Below are 19,496 nucleotides of genomic sequence, written 5' to 3'. Positions count from 1 at the left end.
AGTAACACCATTTCAGAATAACTGTATTATGTTTGAGTGCGTTTTAAAATATAATTTATTATCGAAATGGCAAAACTTTTTTCCAAAAAAAAAATTTCCAGCATCATTACTCCAGTCTTCTGTGATGCATGATCCTTCAGAAATCATTCTAGATTCGGTGCTCAAAAAACATTTACTATTATCTTAAATGTTGAAAACAGTTTAATATTTTTGTTAAAACAGTGATAATATAATATTTTTCAGGATTCTTTGATGAATAGAAAAGTTTTTTTTTTTAAGTTTTTGTATCCTTGCATTAAAGTATTCATTACTAAAAGTTACAAAATTGGCCTATTTATTGGATAAATAAAATGTAAAATATAATAAAATAACTTAATGTATTTATATATTTCATATACATATATACATACACATTTGTTATTTACCTTTATTCATATCTTTATTCATTTGTTGCCACAATTTAAATATCTGAAGGTTTTTTGTCTCTTTCAAAGTGAGTTTTGGTCGAATATCTAAAGCCACCACAGTACTTTTTTGTGAGAAAGTGTTACTCGAAAAGAGAGAATAAATTTATCAGAAAAGAAGCCAAATAATGAGAAATTAGCTCATAGAATAAAGTGTGTGGGGGTTGAGTTGGGGTGGGGGGGGCTATATTTGGCACTGTGAAGATAGTGACTTAAATCTTACACTAATTGCTCACATCGCTAGTTTCTCACAGCAAAGATCAGCAGCGCTCCAGCGGTAATTATATCTTTAACTCAAATTATATTGGTACATTCAGAAGCGCTTTGCAAAAGCACTCTCAGTGAGACCGGTGTTTCTCGCTAAACTCTCACTTTACTGTGCTTTTGCTGATGATATGAACAGTTCATTTGTTACCAAATGTTGCATGCTACTCCCTGTAGAAGTGCTAGACATCTTAGTTTTCTCTACAGCGTGAAACTGCTTATTGGTTTTCTTTTGTTTAACTTAGCAGGAGTTGTCTGGAAATTACAGAACACACACACACACACACATTTTGTTGAACTTCTGTGATTATGCACTAAAGACAAAAGCTGCATGTGTTCATCAGTCAACAAAGGGGAGAAAATGTTTGACAGAAAAAGCTACTTTCCCGTTGTTTCATTCTGATTATGTAAACAAGTCTGATGTCAAAAATGTATAATTTGTGCAGGGAAATGTTCAGCGAACGCACTGAAGCGATGCACCATCCTGAGACATTCAAACTTTTTCGACATGTTTCTGAATTCTACATCATACAGGTTAACCTGTCATACATTTCAAGAGTAACCAACATTAAAGACTAGCTTTAATGACTGAATATCTTGTATTGTGGTGAGGCAGGTGTCTCCACTTGACAACTAAAAGAACATCTTATGTGAGAGCTTTAGAAGGCCTGAAAAGCTCTCACTTGATTGATTGTGATGATCTAAGGCTCTGAAATATTTGTCTCCGTTAGTCGCTCCATTCCAAGTCTTTTGAGAGGTCATAAAGGAGATTGAAGATGCTGCATGCACTTCTTTAGTATGTAATGGATTACATTTACATTTAATAATTTAGCAGATGCATTCATCAGAAGCAGTTTACAAATGAGATGAGTTGCTAGTTGGTTTGATTGGATGAAAGTATGGTTGAGGATAAGTCATAAATGTTTCATCAATATTCAAATTTAAGTTTTGTACAATGTTATTTTAGCATTATTTATGTGCTATTGTTGTATTGATTAATATTGTGAATTGGGATCTTTTTAGATTTTCCATCATTTAAATTAAAATTTTAATTATGTTTTAGTAATTTTAATTTTAATTTTTAGGGGCCAAGCTCCGAAGGTTCGTAGGCAACTATTTAATCCATTGGCCTTAAACTTATTTTATTTCAGTTAGTTGCCCAGACATAGTTTCTTCTAATTTCTTCTAATATTTAAATAGTATTTTATTTCAGTTAGGTTTTTAAATTATATTTAAAAGTTAATAACATTTATTTATTTTAATAATAACACGTATTTATTATTCATGTGTTTTTTGTGTATTGATTTATCTTATCATATTTTATGGTTTTAATATTTTTTCTTTATTTTCTATTTATTTTGCTGCTTGCATCAAGTACAAGGCTTGTGTACACCTGTAACTTAGAAATATCAACATTTAAAAAAAAAAAAGTTCATGAAGAATTATCAATGCATAAAAATCCATAACAATTCTTCTTGGATAACCAGATAATTTATGGTATTGCAGAAATGTTTCGTTTCATTGCATGTACGGCTTTTCTGTTCCACCATATTGTGAATGTGACGTGTGTGCTGTATGTGTGTGTGTTTATTGGCCATCGTGTCCCTTCTCTTGGCTGCTCATAAAGAGATTGCTTTATGCAGAGAAGCACAGTGGAGGAGTCTGCTTTGATCTTCTCCCCATTCCTTCACTCTACTCTTTCATCGCCAGGAACCCCCTCCCTCACTCCCGCAGCCCCCTTTCTTGTCTCTCCCTCGCTTTCTGTCTCTTTAGCCTCCAGTCTGTTCTGCCGACTTTGCCCGATGGGAACTCGCACTGAAATGCCAAACGGCAGAAGGGGTTATTTCCTGTAGTGATATGAAGACGCTGGGTGCCCTGGGCTTCGAGTGCGGTCTAAAGAGGAGAAGAGGGGCTTTCCACCATGTGCCGAGTCCCGGGGGAAACAAAGAGATCACATTCACGCAAATGAACGGCAGGCCAAATTTACACCTTTTCCCTCCGTGTCGAAGCAGCTGTGATGGATCGCGCTGATTCTGGCTTGTGCATGTGGCACATTTGTGTGAAGTTTTACAATGGCTGCGGGCTGCTTCATTAGTGGTCCACGCACATCCAAAGACTGCCTGTCAATTCACTATTAATGTAGCATCTGTGCAAGACTAGCGGTCGCTGAAGGGTGGGAGCAGTGAGCCCTGCAGGGAAGCTCTGACGACCAGACACTGTTAGCCAGACGCTAACAGAGCAGCTAACTGTGGAGCGGGGCATGTGTGCCAAGTTTGGAGGCAATTAGGCTGCATGTCAAAACGGAATCTAGCTTTTGATTACCAAATGTGTATGCGAGCTGTTTGTGTATGAAGAGGGCATAATGGAGAGATGGAACTGTACTCGTTAACTTCTTGCCTTAGACATAATAGAGGTAGTTATAGCGAAGATTACATGACTATGTAATGCTAACACTAAATCACCTGTAAAGGGGTATACATCTAAGGTAATTTGAGGTTACACAGAGGCCAGCCATCCCATTCTATGTATACACATCTCACAATGTTTGCTGCCAGTCCGTTCTTCTCACCTCCCACACCTCCATTAGCTCCTTTTAGAGGTAAAGTCATCTAGTTTTCTGACAGGACCTTGTGCTTGTGCTCAAAATATGCTTTCCTCAAGCCCACATTAATTCCCTGGAGTCTCACAGAACTGTTTTAGACTAATTAGGGTCTCCGCCAATCCTCGGCAATTCCCTTCTCCGTGTTTTTTTTTTTTTTGTTTTGTTTTTTTTTGCCTCAAAAGTTTCCTCAGCAAACTCATCTGTTCACATTCAGTTAAAAGTTGTAGCCCTCACATAGTCATAATACTTGTGCTTTAGCACAAACTTTCTTTATCAGATTCAAGGTTGTTACTTTCCCTTGTGAAAAGAGAACTGTGACTTTCCCTTGTGAATAAAGAACTGTGCTTGCAAATCTTAAAATGTTTAGATAATATAATATTATTTAAATAAAAGTGTGAAGACACTTTAATGACTATTTTTAGTCACTAAAGTACACTTTTAAAAAGTTCACTTTTTAATAATGTAAAATTAAAAGTTTTACTTGAATCTACTTTAATACTTTAATCATAATTTATTAATAATCTTTTGTCATGTTTTAAAGAAGTATTTTAAGGTGTAGGCAGTACATATAATTTCAACTGTAGTGTTATTTAATATCACATGTAAAGTTATTATATTTAAAATGTGCCAAATTACAATGTCATCCTTACAAATGCAAATAAATACACTAACCATATTTTAATGACAATAGAAGTAATTCATCGAGAGGGGTCAGCTGAGGTGGCTCGGGCATCTGTTCCGGATGCCTCCTGAACGCCTTCCTGGGAAGGTGTTCCGGGCACGTCCCACCGGGAGGAGACCCCGAGGAAGACCTAGGACACGCTGGAGAGACTATGTCTCCCGGCTGGCCTGGGAACGCCTCGGTGTCCCCCTGGAAGAGCTGGAGGAAGTGTTTAGGGAGAGGGAAGTCTGGGTGTCTCTGCTTAGACTGCTGCCCCCGCGACCCGGCCCCGGATAAGCGGAAGAAGATGGATGGATGGATGGATAGAAGTAATTCAGGAATTGTATGTAAAGATGTAGGCTACTTAAGTCCTAAGTGGGTCAAAAAAAGTAAAACTTTGCATTTAATATATAGTTAAACAAAAATATACTGCAGTTAAATGCCATAAACTTTAAAGGTGTAGGCCATTAGTTCCAGAAACATGTTTTGTTATGCTGGTTGAAAGTCTCTTCACATCCTTAAAGCAATCGCCAAGTTAAGTGGTCTAAATGTATTTATGTGTATATTGTTTGTGGAAGGTGTTGGACCATAAAATGTTTGTCCAATCATTGCATTCGGTCCGAATGCAATGGTAAGATGTCCTGTCTGTCAACATATGTATTTCCATATTTTGCAGACGCTCTGAAGGGAGGGTGGGATCTAATGCTTTCGAAGCTAACTTGCTATTGCTAGCTGCTCCGAAAGCTTCCTACCCTACCTTTAAGTTTTCACTCAAGTATATTCTTTTAAAGTCTATTAGTGTAGCTACTTCTTTTTCACAAGGGTTAGTCTGTACTGTCTTTGAGGGTCGCAGTGTTTCTCGACCCGAACCATTCTGCCGTTTGCCATCACGCAAATCCATGTAACTTTGAGTTATCAGGCGAGTGATTAAATGTGTAAATCTCATAAGAACATTGGAAGCGTTGCATCCCATATTGCCCTCTCACACCCAGCATGCATATCCTTCCAAACACCCTTCTATCAAGCTACGCTAATCAGTGCATCTGTCAGTCAGTCTACTGGGGCAAGCGAACAGAATTAACAAGCCTTAGATGGAGTATTACTGCAGCAATAAGAGCAGCTTCAAAGCTAATGCGCTAAGTCATACCAACGCTAGCAGAGCCGGGCTTAACGTATGCAAAGCACAGGAATCCTAGTCAAGTTTACAGGCTTTGGAAGAATGGGTCTTAATCAAGTCTGAAGGGAATTTAAAGAGAGGGAAAGAGATGAAGACAAAGATCTAGAGAGAGAGCCCGACTGTTTATGTATGTGTACACACGTAGCCTCGTGTAAGCATAATAGTGTGTTGTGTTTCTGCTGTACAGATGGTAGAGGAATGAGGTGATGTGAGATTTATGAAGTGTTCTGTCACTTGGGCCTTAACTGCCATGCTGGACTTCTTAGCTTCACATTATAACTATATATAACAGACAGATGTGTACAGTAAAATTTTCCTCCACAAATACACTTATTAAAGTGTTTGTCTTGCCTCTTGGTTTACCCCATGCATTTCTGGGTTTTAAATGGCAGTTCTTAAACTTTAAAATTAGATTAGTAATAGTAAGCCATTTTTTAACACAAGTCCGGGACATTCAATTAAAAAAATCCCCTTGAGGAAGAGAGACTATGAATCACTTTATGGTAGTAATATTTTTCCTGAGGTTCTAACTGAGGCATATCTTCCAATTTCTCCCAGCACTCCTGTGGATATTTCAGTGTGTGAGAATCAAGCTTTACATTCAAGAGCATTAAAATGTACTACGTTTTACCCTATTTAAAGGATTAAATTGTTAAATAATTTAAATATAACAAATATTTGAGTATACGGTAATGCATTTACAATAGGTGTCTATGGGGCATAGGCAATGCAGCAGGATGAATGATACCCAGTTTACCAAGTACAGCCATAAGGTTTAAATAGTATATGTGTGAACATGCAGATATGTGATAACCTTGCCGGCGCAAACTCAATAATTCCATGCCCGTCATGTAAATCTATGTAAACCCTGCTACTTTAGCACGATATGCATAGCATATCAGAAAGGGGGTTATTAGAGCAGAAAAAGTTAGACAACTTTCCAGCTTACAATTTTTTATTTTATTTTTACAGAAGAATGAATGTAAGTGCTTTACCAAAAACCAGCTGCACATGTCTGCTTTTAAATCATCTTTGCCCCATAGACTTTCATAAATGAATGTGCATTAATGGAATGTATTGTCTATGGTAATCGACAGCATGCCACAGATGGTATTGATAGGGCTTAACTTGTTTTGAATGTGGAACATTCTTTCAAGAAGTGTTTTACGGGATTGCAATTGGGCTATTTTACTCTTCTGCTGGTAATTTAGAAACGTTAAAGTGCTACAGAATGTTCAGAAAATACATAAAATATTCAAATGACCAAAACTCAGACAAGCTCAATAATTTCCAAAAACATTTTTGCAGTATCTACCAAAAACTTTTTTTTTTTCAGAAAGCATTTAATGAAATCGCTTCTGAAAGCAAGAATAGCAGTGTGTCAAAACATTGAAAGAGTTTTTATTTTTAAACATCAAAACAATCTTTATGTGGAATATGCGCTAGGTCAGGTGCAATCTAACACTATAACAGCATCACTCGCCTCACAATTGTCCATCAGGGACTATTTGAGATCAAACCCTCTCTCTGGACACCAATTTACTGGGCCATAATTTCTCTGTTCACAGCACTAACTGTTCACATCATTTGTGTGTGTGTGTGTGTGTGTGTGTGTGTGTGTGTGTGTGTGTGTGTGTGTGTGTGTGTGTGTGTGTGTGTGTGTGTGTGTGTGTGTGTGTGTGTGTGTGTGTGTGTGTGTGTGTGTGTGTGTGTGTGTGTGTGTGTGTGTGTGTGTGTGTGTGTGTGTGTGTGTGTGTGTGTGTGTGTGTGTGTGTGTGTGTGTGTGTGTGTGTGTGTGTGTGTGTGTGTGTGTGTGTGTGTGTGTGTGTGTGTGTGTGTGTGTGTGTGTGTGTGTGTGTGTGTGTGTGTGTGTGTGTGTGTGTGTGTGTGTGTGTGTGTGTGTGTGTGTGTGTGTGTGTGTGTGTGTGTGTGTGTGTGTGTGTGTGTGTGTGTGTGTGTGTGTGTGTGTGTGTGTGTGTGTGTGTGTGTGTGTGTGTGTGTGTGTGTGTGTGTGTGTGTGTGTGTGTGTGTGAAGAGCTTTGTACTGTTTTCCATCAGCCCACATACCCGTAAGGCTGACCTTGGGAATTATTTTTTTTTCATAATGTTATTACAGTTTTTTTCGATTGCTAAACGACAGTGAGCACAACTGGAGCTACATGTGCAAAACTCTAACTACAGTCTACACTACCAACCGTCACCTGAGCTAAACCGTTCACATCACCTGCAAAACTCACTCCAAGCAACACAACTCTTAACACATGGCTCAAAACAGGCTCAGTGCAGCCAAACACTATGCACAACCCTCACTGAGATAACACACACTGTCACTCAGAACACACTGAGAGTAAAAACACTAGCATCAAACACCAATACAGAAAATACTAACTTTTCATCTTTACAGTTTGAACAATTTCATTGACTTCATACAAAGTAATATTTTCTTAAAAGAAAAGAGTGACATTCTTTCACATGATTTACAGTAATTACATTTTTAGAACATAATTATTTAAGGTAAATGAAAATGAGCAGTTTGCTTCAATAGTGTAGTAATTTACGGAATTACAGTAATGAGAAAAAAAAGGTAGAAACTAAAAGTACATACTGTCATTCGAACAAATAATTGAGGGGCTAATCCTGCCTCTCTCTAGCATCAGGCCACAGGTTTTCATCAACATCATCTAATGTTCTCACTTGCCATACACCTGGGGAAGAACCTTCTGGAGTGCCTTATCCATCCCTGGCAGTCCTCTGGACGAGTCGTCTCCTCACATCCGGCACGCATGGCTTCCAAAAGAGACATTTGGTCATGTGGGTGGTGACCAAACACTTTCCACCAGAGAAAAACTCCTCTATTGGGTTGAGGAAGGGTGAATATGCAGGCAGGTACAAAACCATAAATCTGCGATGTGCTGCAAACCAATCTGTGACAGCTGCAGAGTGGTGAAAAGCAACGTTATCGCAAACTGTGACAAAAACTTGGGGGTTTCTTACTGGCTCCCCCTGTTCTGCTGTGTATGTAACCTCAGACGTCTTACCTGGACATATTGGTATCTTTGCTCTTTTACCCGTTCACTGTTTCTCTCGAACGGTACAGTGTATAACTGTTACATTGTAACTTGGTGTTTCTGTAGGACTCGAGCAATAGTTGTTGTGCTGATAGAATAAAAATGTTCAAATATATCATTATCAGCCAGCACTCTATCTTGAATCTCCCGCAGTTTTACGTATTGCATTGTCGACAACAACCATGTCAACAATAGCATTTTCCTGCGCATCTGGAAATATTTTTCCTCTTCCTCCTGTTGGGGCCAGCCTTTGGGTCCTGTTGTATATTACAGTATATAATAAAAATATATTTTACAGTCAAACTTACTGTAATATATATCTCTGTAAATATTCTATAATTGCAATACAAAATATATTCCTGTAATGTTCTCATTTACTGTAAGGATGTAAATCTCACCTGTTTCAGCTGAAATTGCCATCAGCAGTGTTTGAAAGGCACAAGGCTGAAATCTATTCTGTTTTGAATATGTGGTTCACAGTTTTGACAGCAGTGTGTTAGCATTTGAACAAAGTGCTGTAAATCCACAGTGTTGTGCAGGTTGTGGTTAAAGTCATGTGATAAGTGTGTAGAGTTTTGAAAACTGTGTTCAAGCAATGAAAAACGAACTAGAGTTTGGTCCACATGAACTGCTGCTGTGCAGACTGTAGTTAGAGTTTTGCACATGTAACTCCAGTTGTGCTCACTGTCGTTTAGCAATCGAAAAAAACTGTAATGATCATTTGCAACTAATTATATGATTTAAAAGAACACAAATTACAGTGGGACATCCGCTTTAATAATGGGCCATTCACAAAGCAGGAAAACACAAGGTCAAAAGAAGCAAATGATATTCAGAGAGCCGAGAAAAGAGGTTAAATGTATTTCAAAGCTCAGAAATGATAATATGGGTCTTACTGAGATTTGAATTAATAGCTTAATTAACACACAAAAAAAAGTATATAATCGTCTCATTTGACAATCTGTGTCACCCGCTCAAGTACTTTGTAAGGTCTTACTGAACAGAGCAGTGACAGTATTTCCTCAGAGTTAGGAAAAATTATATATAATTAGTCGTGTGTTGGTTGGCACTGTGGGTCAACTGATATGGGGTTTTCAATCATAATTTCCAATTTATAAAAAGCAGATATATGCATATTATATATATTGTATGATGTATGTTATATGTAGAGAGATAGCATGCTTTACAATAATGTTCAATTTGGTAACATTAACCTAGATTAATAGATGTTGCCTTATTTTAAAGTGTTACCTTAGATATTATATGATTGAACTGATACAATGCATATCTTGCATGCAAACTGCTAAAGTATAAAGACAGTTTAACCGGTTTAACTGACACATTTCAGCCAATATACCATCCAATCTCTATTGGCACACAATACATAGCTGTGATAGTCCCATTGCAAAATGAATGGTTCTTATTCATATCCAAATAATCACTTTTGCATATATTTCTGCACAAGCACAGATTATTTTCCAGATGCACGGCATTACAGTTAAACAGAGATGCAGAGCTGTCTCTGTTCTGGAGAAACTGACATCCATCTCTGGATTAACTGTGTGTGTGTGTGTGTGTGTGTGTGTGTGTGTGTGTGTGTGTGTGTGTGTGTGTGTGTGTGTGTGTGTGTGTGTGTGTGTGTGTGTGTGTGTGTGTGTGTGTGTGTGTGTGTGTGTGTGTGTGTGTGTGTGTGTGTGTGTGTGTGTGTGTGTGTGTGTGTGTGTGTGTGTGTGTGTGTGTGTGTGTGTGTGTGTGCTCGTCTCTATGCGCTGTTGCTGGGGCTGATGCGGAGGTTAAGTGTGGATGAGTGATTTCTCTGAGAGAGTAGATTGTGCTGTAGTGCTGTACTGGCATATTCCTACATTAAAGTATAACAACCTAGTTGACCACAGTTGATAGAGAGAGGGAGACTGAGAGATGCACATCAATTTAACAAAGCGGCATGTTTTTTTCAAAGCAAGAGAACTGTTTGAGGTCAGGTCCTCTCTTTTTGCCATCTCTTTTTTTCCCTAGAATCACCATGACATCAATATGCTCTGCTTTTGGTATGCTAAAGTGCTGTGGTAGAGTCTGAGACGGAGTACAGTATACCCATTTGTAACACACAAAAGAGTGAATAACTTTGGCATTACGCACACTTTGGCATAATTATTAATGTACAGGTAATTTATCATTTCAAGAAAGCAGGTGTAAGAGAACCTGAGCGGGGTTTGAGGGGTTGGTGGAGTCTTTCTGAAAGACTTTCTGAGCTGTGAGGGTTTTAGAGCAGAACAGGTGACCATGTGCAGCAGAGGAAAGAAAGGCCAGTGGAAGATAAATCCAGAGAGAGGTGTGTGTGTGTGTGTGTGTGTGTGTGTGTGTGTGTGTGTGTGTGTGTGTGTGTGTGTGTGTGTGTGTGTGTGTGTGTGTGTGTGTGTGTGTGTGTGTGTGTGTGTGTGTGTGTGTGTGTGTGTGTGGTGGGGGGGTTGGGGTCTCAAAATGTCCCCCACAAAGATGGCAATATCCGGAATCCTTGTCCTTGTGGGTTGGTTGAGGTGGTTGAGTATGATTTCACTTTTCTAACTTTAGTTAGTGTGTAATGTTGCTGTTTGAGCATAAACAACATCTGCAAAGTTACAATGCTCAAAGTTCAAAGCAAAGGGAGATATTTGCTTTTAAAGAAATCGTTTTTAAGGACTACAACAAACGGCTGGTATGGACTACATGACATTCCTCGTGGGTTAGTGACATCACCAAACCTAAAATTTACATAAACCCTGCCCCCGGGAACACGCAGTCCATGTTGAGAAGAGGACATTTGTGAGTCAGCTCAAACTGTAGGCTAGGATCCTTTTCACATGCAGTAGAAAGTCACTCTGTGTGCATCTCACAACAGTTCCAGTTCCAAGCAATTTATAGATTATCATGACAGAATATGCTAATTGAAGACAGTCAACGCCACATCACTGACATAAATTCATCAACTACCATTCAGAGACGTCCTGTTGCATTCTACGTGTTGTTACTTCTTCTTGAGTCTCTCCATCATTGTCTGACTCTGTTTAAACATAAAAGGCAGAACAGTTTCTGTCATTTTAGTGTGTGTCTGCGTGAGGTAATCGGAGTTGCTAACAAACACGAGCTCTTGAAACCCCGCCCTCTGTGTCGGGAGCAGCAGCTAATTTGCATTTAAAGGGACAGACACAAAACAGTGCGTTTTTGCTAACCCTCAAAAAGTGACAACTTTCACATGCTATATAAAAATATCTGTGGGGTATTTTGAGCTAAAACTACACATACACACTCTGGGGACATCAGAGATTTATTTTACATCTTGTAAAAAGGGCATTTTACCACCCCTTTAAGCTAAATTCTGAACTCAAGAATTGTCTCCTTCATGAATTGACCACATCCCACAGAATGTTGAACTGGAATTTGAAATGGAATCAGGCAGTGGACTGTTTATACAAAACATTAATGAATATATCATATGTCCTGACATTTACTCAACAAATCACACGTTTATAAACTCAATTTAATATTGTCATCAACACACAGATTACATTTTTGTATATACAGCATCACAATTTTAATGTGATTAAATATTTTATTTGTGTACATATATGGAATTTCAAACATCAGACATTGATTATTATTAATATTATTTAAAGCTGCAGTCCGTCGTTTTTCCTCATTGTCGCCATCTCTGTTCGAAATCTGCAATTGCAGTTATTCGCGGAAGTATTAACTGTGCGTGGGTAGTAAATCGGCATGAAACAGCGCGGATGAACACAATGTATTGAGGAGAACCTGTCGCTGCCGCGTCGTTGTGGATACTGTACTGTCATCAGCAATCTCAGAGTATACTTTTTGAAAGTGTCAACATTAGAATTTTCATCGAAAAATGTCATCTGAACAAGTAAGTAACATTCACTTTTGTTCTGACCAAATTCGGGGGGTGGGGGGAAGCATTGCAGTAGGCTATAGCATGCTGATTAAATCTAACGATTGCTTATATCACGTCAAAACGTGAAAAATATATTTTTTCTGAAGTCCAAAGTCTTTGGGTTTTACAACTGGTGAATCTCCAGTTGTCACTGGTGATTGTCGCTTTAAACTTTCGGGATCCGCCATACCAAGTGCTAAGCTAAATCTCCACCATCATCCACACACGCTATAAGTTAATAGCCGACTAGTCGAGACTCCTTCTCTATGTGTACAGAAGTGACGTAATGACGCAAAGACATGCTCGAAATTCCCGCGGAAATCCACCAGTACCACTAGAATTAAAATCATTATTACAAGCTTACCGTTTTGAATCGAGGTAAGGCAAGCAGATCGTTTTGAACACTGTCTGGTTACGTTTTTTTTCAAAAATGTATTTTTTGATATTTTTAAACCCAAAAAAGTGCCGGACTGCAGCTTTAATATTTTTGCAAATATGTTATTTATATGATTGATAACATGATTATGGTCATTTATATAAAACATTTCTTTATTTTGGTTAAATATATAATAAAATATATTATTATTATTAGTATTATTATTATTTAAAAACTACACTTGATGATAACAATATTAGAGTCCACTCCGACATACCATATCATAAGTACGCGCTGCAGTTTTGTCGTCTGCTGCTTTAAAAGCTTGAGCTCTGTAAAACGGGATGGATTCTGATTCCAGTTTAATTCTACTTCCTTGAATTCAAATTGTGCATTTGAATTAGAATGTAAAAGGCATTCTCAATCAAACTCTGTTATTAATTCTATATTCATTCATTGGTAGTCAATATTGTATGATAATACTACACCATGATACTGAATGATATGCCATGGCTAAGGTAATTCAAACAATACAATGGTAAAATGGGGTTTCTGCAACACCAGACAGTCCCTCCTAATGTGATTGTGTGTTCATTTTCCAGGGCGTGGACCGTGAAATTTTACTTAGAGAGGAATGAAAATAAAACAGTACATTTGTTTTGTAAATGTTCACTAATGTGTGTAGCATAACAATATCAGGCATGTGTTTAACCTCGTTCACTCAGAATGAAAGCAGAAAGAAGAACAGAAAAGAGAGAGAAAGGCAGAGAGATGCAGGCTTGTGTTAATAGGATTGACTTGGCACATGAAAGAGACAGTTGTTGGCCCTGTCTCTGAGAATTAACTCCACTTCACACACACACACACACACACACACACACACACACACACACAAGTACTCGAGACACACACATCACTGTGTCTATAATGACAACTCTGCCTCTCTCTCTCGTTCTCTCTCGCTCTAATGAAGGAGCTGGTGAAGGAATTATATGCAGGTGTAAAATGTGAATGAAAGGAATAGAATAACACGCTACAATTGATTCATGTAAATCCACTGCTAGAGATATTGGCTAACAAGAATGTCTAAGAAGAAAGTGGGGATGTGGAGACGAATGCATGCTTTCCCTGCCTTTGTGTGGTAGAAAAGGAAAAAGAGAGGGGGAGAAGACTAGAAGTTTCTCCTTTAGCATGGACGTACAAGGAAAAGTTGAGCCCATGTGAATTTGTCTTTCATTATAATTCGAGTTGCAGAGTAACTAACTAACAGCTGCAGCACTATTAACGTAAATGTTTTTTCAGTAGTGTGACATGAGCTGAGCTGCTTTAAAACAGTGTAGCTTTTTTTTGTAGAAGTATACAGTGTAGCATGACAAAACACAACATCATTGCTTTTTATGTCACAATGCACTGCACATGCAGCTCTACAGCCTGACCAACAAAAGCAATAATCAGACATTCTCTCCTAAACTGTCATCTCTCTCATATCATGTAGTGACTAAATGAACTGGTTCGAACAATAAGATACAGAGACATACATGAATCATTCTTTCAATTTCATTCAGTGATTTTTCAGGTAATACGATTTTAAACTGTCTTTAAAAATAATCTGTAATAACATGTTTATATCCTGAAAATGAAAATAGCTGGAAAACAATTATGATAGTGACAATAATACTGAATAAAACAATTGCGTGCTAAATTAGTAAAAAAAAACACTGAAATGATGGCACTTCCTCTTCCTTATATTAATGGCAGTTATCAATTAATGTAGATAAATCATGGAAAAAATACAGATTATTATCGTATTTTTGATGATGTCATCATTTTTGTAGTTGTTTTACAGTTTAACAATTTTTCACATCAGAATTATGTTTAAAGAGTTATATGGCTATAGCTATACAGACATGTAAATTCTCCTGTAAATTATTTATAAAAAATACAACAACAAAAAAACATTAAAATGTGAAATAATATTTTATATATTTAATATTTCAGAGAATATATTTCAGCTTGCAAAACACTTGATAGCAGGTTTTTGAAACAGAGTCTTTTTGTTGCAAAATATTGTGTAGCACTAAAGTACTTGTAATAAAATATATAATTATTTACCTAATTTAAAATAATTATTTTAATTGACTTATTCTTATCTTTGTCACGGGTAGTTGCAGGTAAACAGGAAATTGAAGAGAGAGGTTCCAACAAAAAGCTTTAATGACAATGGTCCAAATGACAGGCAAACAGGATGCAACACACACACACACTTAACATAGACTGCATGCATGGGACTCTGAATGACGGTGAAGGAGAAACTTAAGTAGTGAATACAAACGAGGTAATTATGAGTTAATGTGTATCAGCTGTGTATCGTTACTGACAGAAACCATGACGAACAAGGAGAGGAAGCAACTGAACAAAGGAACACATGAGATTAATGAAGATACACTAAAAGTCCATGAAAACTAAACACACGGAACATAACAGTGACAATCTTGTAGTGATCTAAATAATTTGTATTGATGGAGTTTACCTGCTTTTAATTGTGATTAGCTTGAGCTTGGCAAACTAGTGTTTCAAAGTTGCTTCCACAACACTCATCCTCATTCACACAGGCTTCACACACGCACGACAGATGATTCGTTAAACACAGAATGTAGGCTGCCTCTCTCTGCTCTTCTAGCACATGCATCTGTGTGTGTGTTTAATACAAGTTCCCCTCTAAAAGCAGAGATAAGGTAATTTGTGCTAATTGCTATTCATGGATAGCAGCCTCGTTAGCGATGTGCACACACCGGAAGGCGTCTGCCGCTGCATGAGCGTTAGCTGTAATTATTGAGAGAGTGAGGGACAGACGCAAAGACAAAAGTTCTCTGATGGTCTCCTCTGGCCTTGGTTACACCATAATGAATGTTATTCACAGTATTTCTGTGTCTTATGTCTCTGTCAGCGCTCTCGCAGAGGTGAACGGGAAATTAAGTGGATTATTGGGGGTAAAATGTTATGTCAGTCAAGCACAAGTTAAATTACAGAGTCATTTTATAACATAGATCTTATTTAGTTTTGTCAGGCTCTCATGTGGGTCTATCACTGCGAATCATACTGCTAAATCATTTTAACGAAATCAATTTTGGTCAGTAGATTAGATAAACCATGATATAAACAAATAGGATTTCCCTTGTAAGAGTTAATGCAGTCATCATTCAGCCTGAATAATCAGGCGCAAAGTAAATTGCTGGGAATAATGTGTGGAACTAATCATATCTGATGAGTTTATGTAGCTGTTGTGCCTCTGTCTGATAACCTGTCTGCATTTGAATGCTTAGATTTATAACGGTTGTGCTTTCTGTGTTTGATTGATGGATGTTTTTGCACTCATTTAGGTTTACTTCTCTTTGAAAGCTTTCTGACAGAGCTGAGATTGATGGCTGAATAGTGTCCCTCTGAGGCCACCATAGTAAATTTGCAGCTGTGCAAGTCTCCGGCTGCGTACAAAATAGCATAATCTGAGTAGTTACTTATTTTGAATAAGTACTTACTTTGCGACAATTAATGTACTTTCTATATAGCATGAATGTGTATAGTATGAATGTAATCCGACTTACTACATTCATATTATTTTTCACATATTTTGCATTGTTGCAGCACCTCTCGTCCCAGTCTGTCAGTAACGCTCTGTTTAGTTCCTGTCTCTATAAAGTGCAATATGCTCTGATTGGTCAACTGGACCAGTGTGTTGCGATTGGTCAACCGCTTCAAGAATGTTTCGGGAATGTCGCACCTCCTTACCATAACTGCCAGTTTCAACACGTTTCTAACGCAACTCATCGAGGCCTCACCCCCTTTTTATATAAAACAAGTTTGCTGAAGCAACCATGCCATTTTAACTTGATTCTACAAGTGATTGAGCTCTTTTGTTGTGACTCATTTTTCACAGGAGTCCAAGTGCTGCGTTGTACCAGGTGAGCTACCGAGCAAGTGTACTATGTTAGAAAAGCCAAGCATATGGAACAGGTTATGTGATGCAAATGTCAAAATGTATTGGTTTACAAATCATGCATTATGGTAAAAGTGTTTTGAGGTCATAACATAGTATTGTGCAAGGAACCATGTCAAAATAAATCAATAATATGTCCCTGTAATCATAAGTTGTATGAAAAAGAATATATGTGGTCATTTCAGCTGGAAACTGCAGTGAATTGACCATTCGCAAAGACCCGCCCCCCTTAGTTACTGTCGCTATGTCTGACAAGCTTCGCCGCTCTCACGCCACACAATGTTCTCACGCAGTGAAAAATACATCGCGGAGTAGAGAGGAGACTGACAACACGCTGACAGACAGGACAGACCAGGTTACTTTTCGGTTACTTTTGATATTAAACATATTAAACAAAGTCTCACCTTTCAAAATTGGTAATTATTTTAAAAGAAATTTAAACAATAAATACCGTTTTGTGGCTCTTTAATGTGTCTGACAGATCGCTGTAAAGCCTCAGTTAAAGCTGCTCGTGAACTGATCATCTCTTCCTTCTAGTTCATTTTTAGCATAAAATAAACATGAATGAACATAAGAAGGAACCGGACAGCACGCCAAATACGCATTAAACTTTACCCCCTCAAATTGTATGTAAGTGTGAACTCATGAAAGACATCATGGCTTGCAAACAAGCAAAGCATGGCAGTAGGTGGTGACAAGTGACTGTTAAAAATGTGTTATCTGTCATGATTTAATCATTCATTCAGAGATTTGTTCAAAAACGCTGATTCATCCAGTAATGCAACAAGTGTTAGTCATTGAATCATTCATTCAAACGGATTTTTCATTTAAACATTCATTTAAACATTTTTTTTAATTAAACATTTATTTAAAGACTGCAGCAATTAGCACTTTGTCAGAACCTCTAGTAAAATACATGTTATTTGTTGTCTACTCAGAATGGTAAACTATATAAAAAAAAAATAATTTTAAATAGTGATTCCCAATTTATCCAGAAATGTGCAGCTCTAATATATAGGGCTAATTCGGGGGGACATTTTCCCAGTCATCTCAATGGCAGTTCACCTGTATATTTTTCAACTTGGGTGCTATATCTGCAGCTCTGTTGATATCTTATTTTATGAATGTACATTATAAACTCTCTGTAATTTGCACCTCAAGCATGCAGATATTTATGTGGGTTGTGGGTAAAGCCCAAAAAGCATGAACTGATCACTTTAACACTTCAAACATCCACCCAAAATAGTACAACCTCCTCAAGGAACTTCAGCATTATGAACTGTGCTATGTTTTGGGGAACACTAAATCCAATTTAGCACACAATTTAGAATAGTAGGCAAATTGGAACAAAGCCTAGGATAATATGTTCTATGTGTGCATGTACTGTACATGTTTGTGTGTTATTCTTGAAATAGAAACCTTTTCTTTTCTTTTCTTTTCTTTTCTTCAGACACCCCAAACAACAACCTCGAGCAAACACACACATTCCCACATTTTTTCTAATTTCTGTTGTGTTTTTTGGGTGTGTGTCTCTCTTTTGCCTTTCATGTTCAAAGCTGAGTGAATGAATGCATTCTCTGAGGAATGAGGTGGTTGTGGGGGGGAGGGGGTCTATAATCAGCATGGCGGTGCGGAGGTGAAGAAAGTGCGGGAGCGTGGTGACAGAACAAATAAAAGAGAAAGAAGGGATTGCATAATTAAATGGGTTTGGCTGGCAGTCTCTGGCAAACTAAGATTGTTATGATTTTCTGGTCTATAAATATGACACTTTTATCCTTCCTGTATGGTTCTCCAGAATCAGCGACATAAGTCATGTCAGTTGATATGAAACATAAACATACGTATAAATCATAGTCATTATAATCATATGTTTATGAAGATGGCTGAATTGATACTGTGGTGTCATATCCCATCTCTGTTATACACTGACCCATATGCTGTTTTTTACTTTTATATCTTTAAGACTTATTATGTAAATGACCTCTATTATGATTGGCTAACCTCCAAACACTTGCGTAGCTGACACTGTAGTTCATCATTGCAGGCCAAGATCCTCAATACTGAATATGCATTTATATGTAAATCATATGTAAATGTTCCCCTAGTTGTCAATACCATGATGATTTGTAAATGACCTCTTTTTACAAGAGACTGTAGTTTTGCCAGCTAAAATGTTTTAAACATATTGTGTTGACTATGAAACAACATTCCTGCCAAAGAAACAGTCCATTAACCATTAAAGAAATAGTTCACCCAGAATTTCTGTCATCATGTAATCACCCTCATGTCGTTCCAAACCATTATGACAGGTCATCTGTGGAAAAATGTCTCAGTGTTTTTGTTTTGGTTTGTTTTATATTTTTTACTCCATACAATGAAAGTCTTTCAATATCTCCCACAAAAAAAGTAGTAGAGATTAGAAATGGCATGAGGGTGAGTTCATTATAATAGAATTTTGGTAACACTTTACAATAAGGTACATTAGTTAACTTTTAACATGAACTAAGAATGAGCAATACTTCTACAGCATTTATTAATTTTTATACAGAACATTTATACAGAATTTTTTTATTTTTAAGTGTAATATTCCTTTAAGAACCCTAAAAATGGGTTGTTGATAAGGTTGTTGTTCAAGACCTAACCCTAATCCTAGCAATCTAATTGGTTGATACTGAAGAAATATTGTTCTACGGCCAAGAAGGATGTTGATCGCAGGACATTTGTGTATTATTCCGCTCTAGTTCTAGTGCCCTTGCTGTAGCAATAGCTGGTTCTACCAGACTCTCGTACATTTAATTTGAACAGAGAGTCTGGCCGCTCTCCATTGACAAGCGTTAACTTCCTTGAAGGCGGTTTCTCTGTTGAAGTTTAAAACTATTGGATCTGCCCAGAGTCACTCTAGATCTGCCATAACCAATCGCTAACGTTTGGTCGTGACGTATTACGACTCAAACTAGCGCACAAC

This window comes from Phoxinus phoxinus (genome assembly GCF_949152265.1).
Source record: "Phoxinus phoxinus genome assembly, chromosome: 6".
Taxonomy (NCBI): Eukaryota; Metazoa; Chordata; class Actinopteri; order Cypriniformes; family Leuciscidae; genus Phoxinus; species Phoxinus phoxinus.
This window is presented reverse-complemented; position numbering follows the sequence as displayed.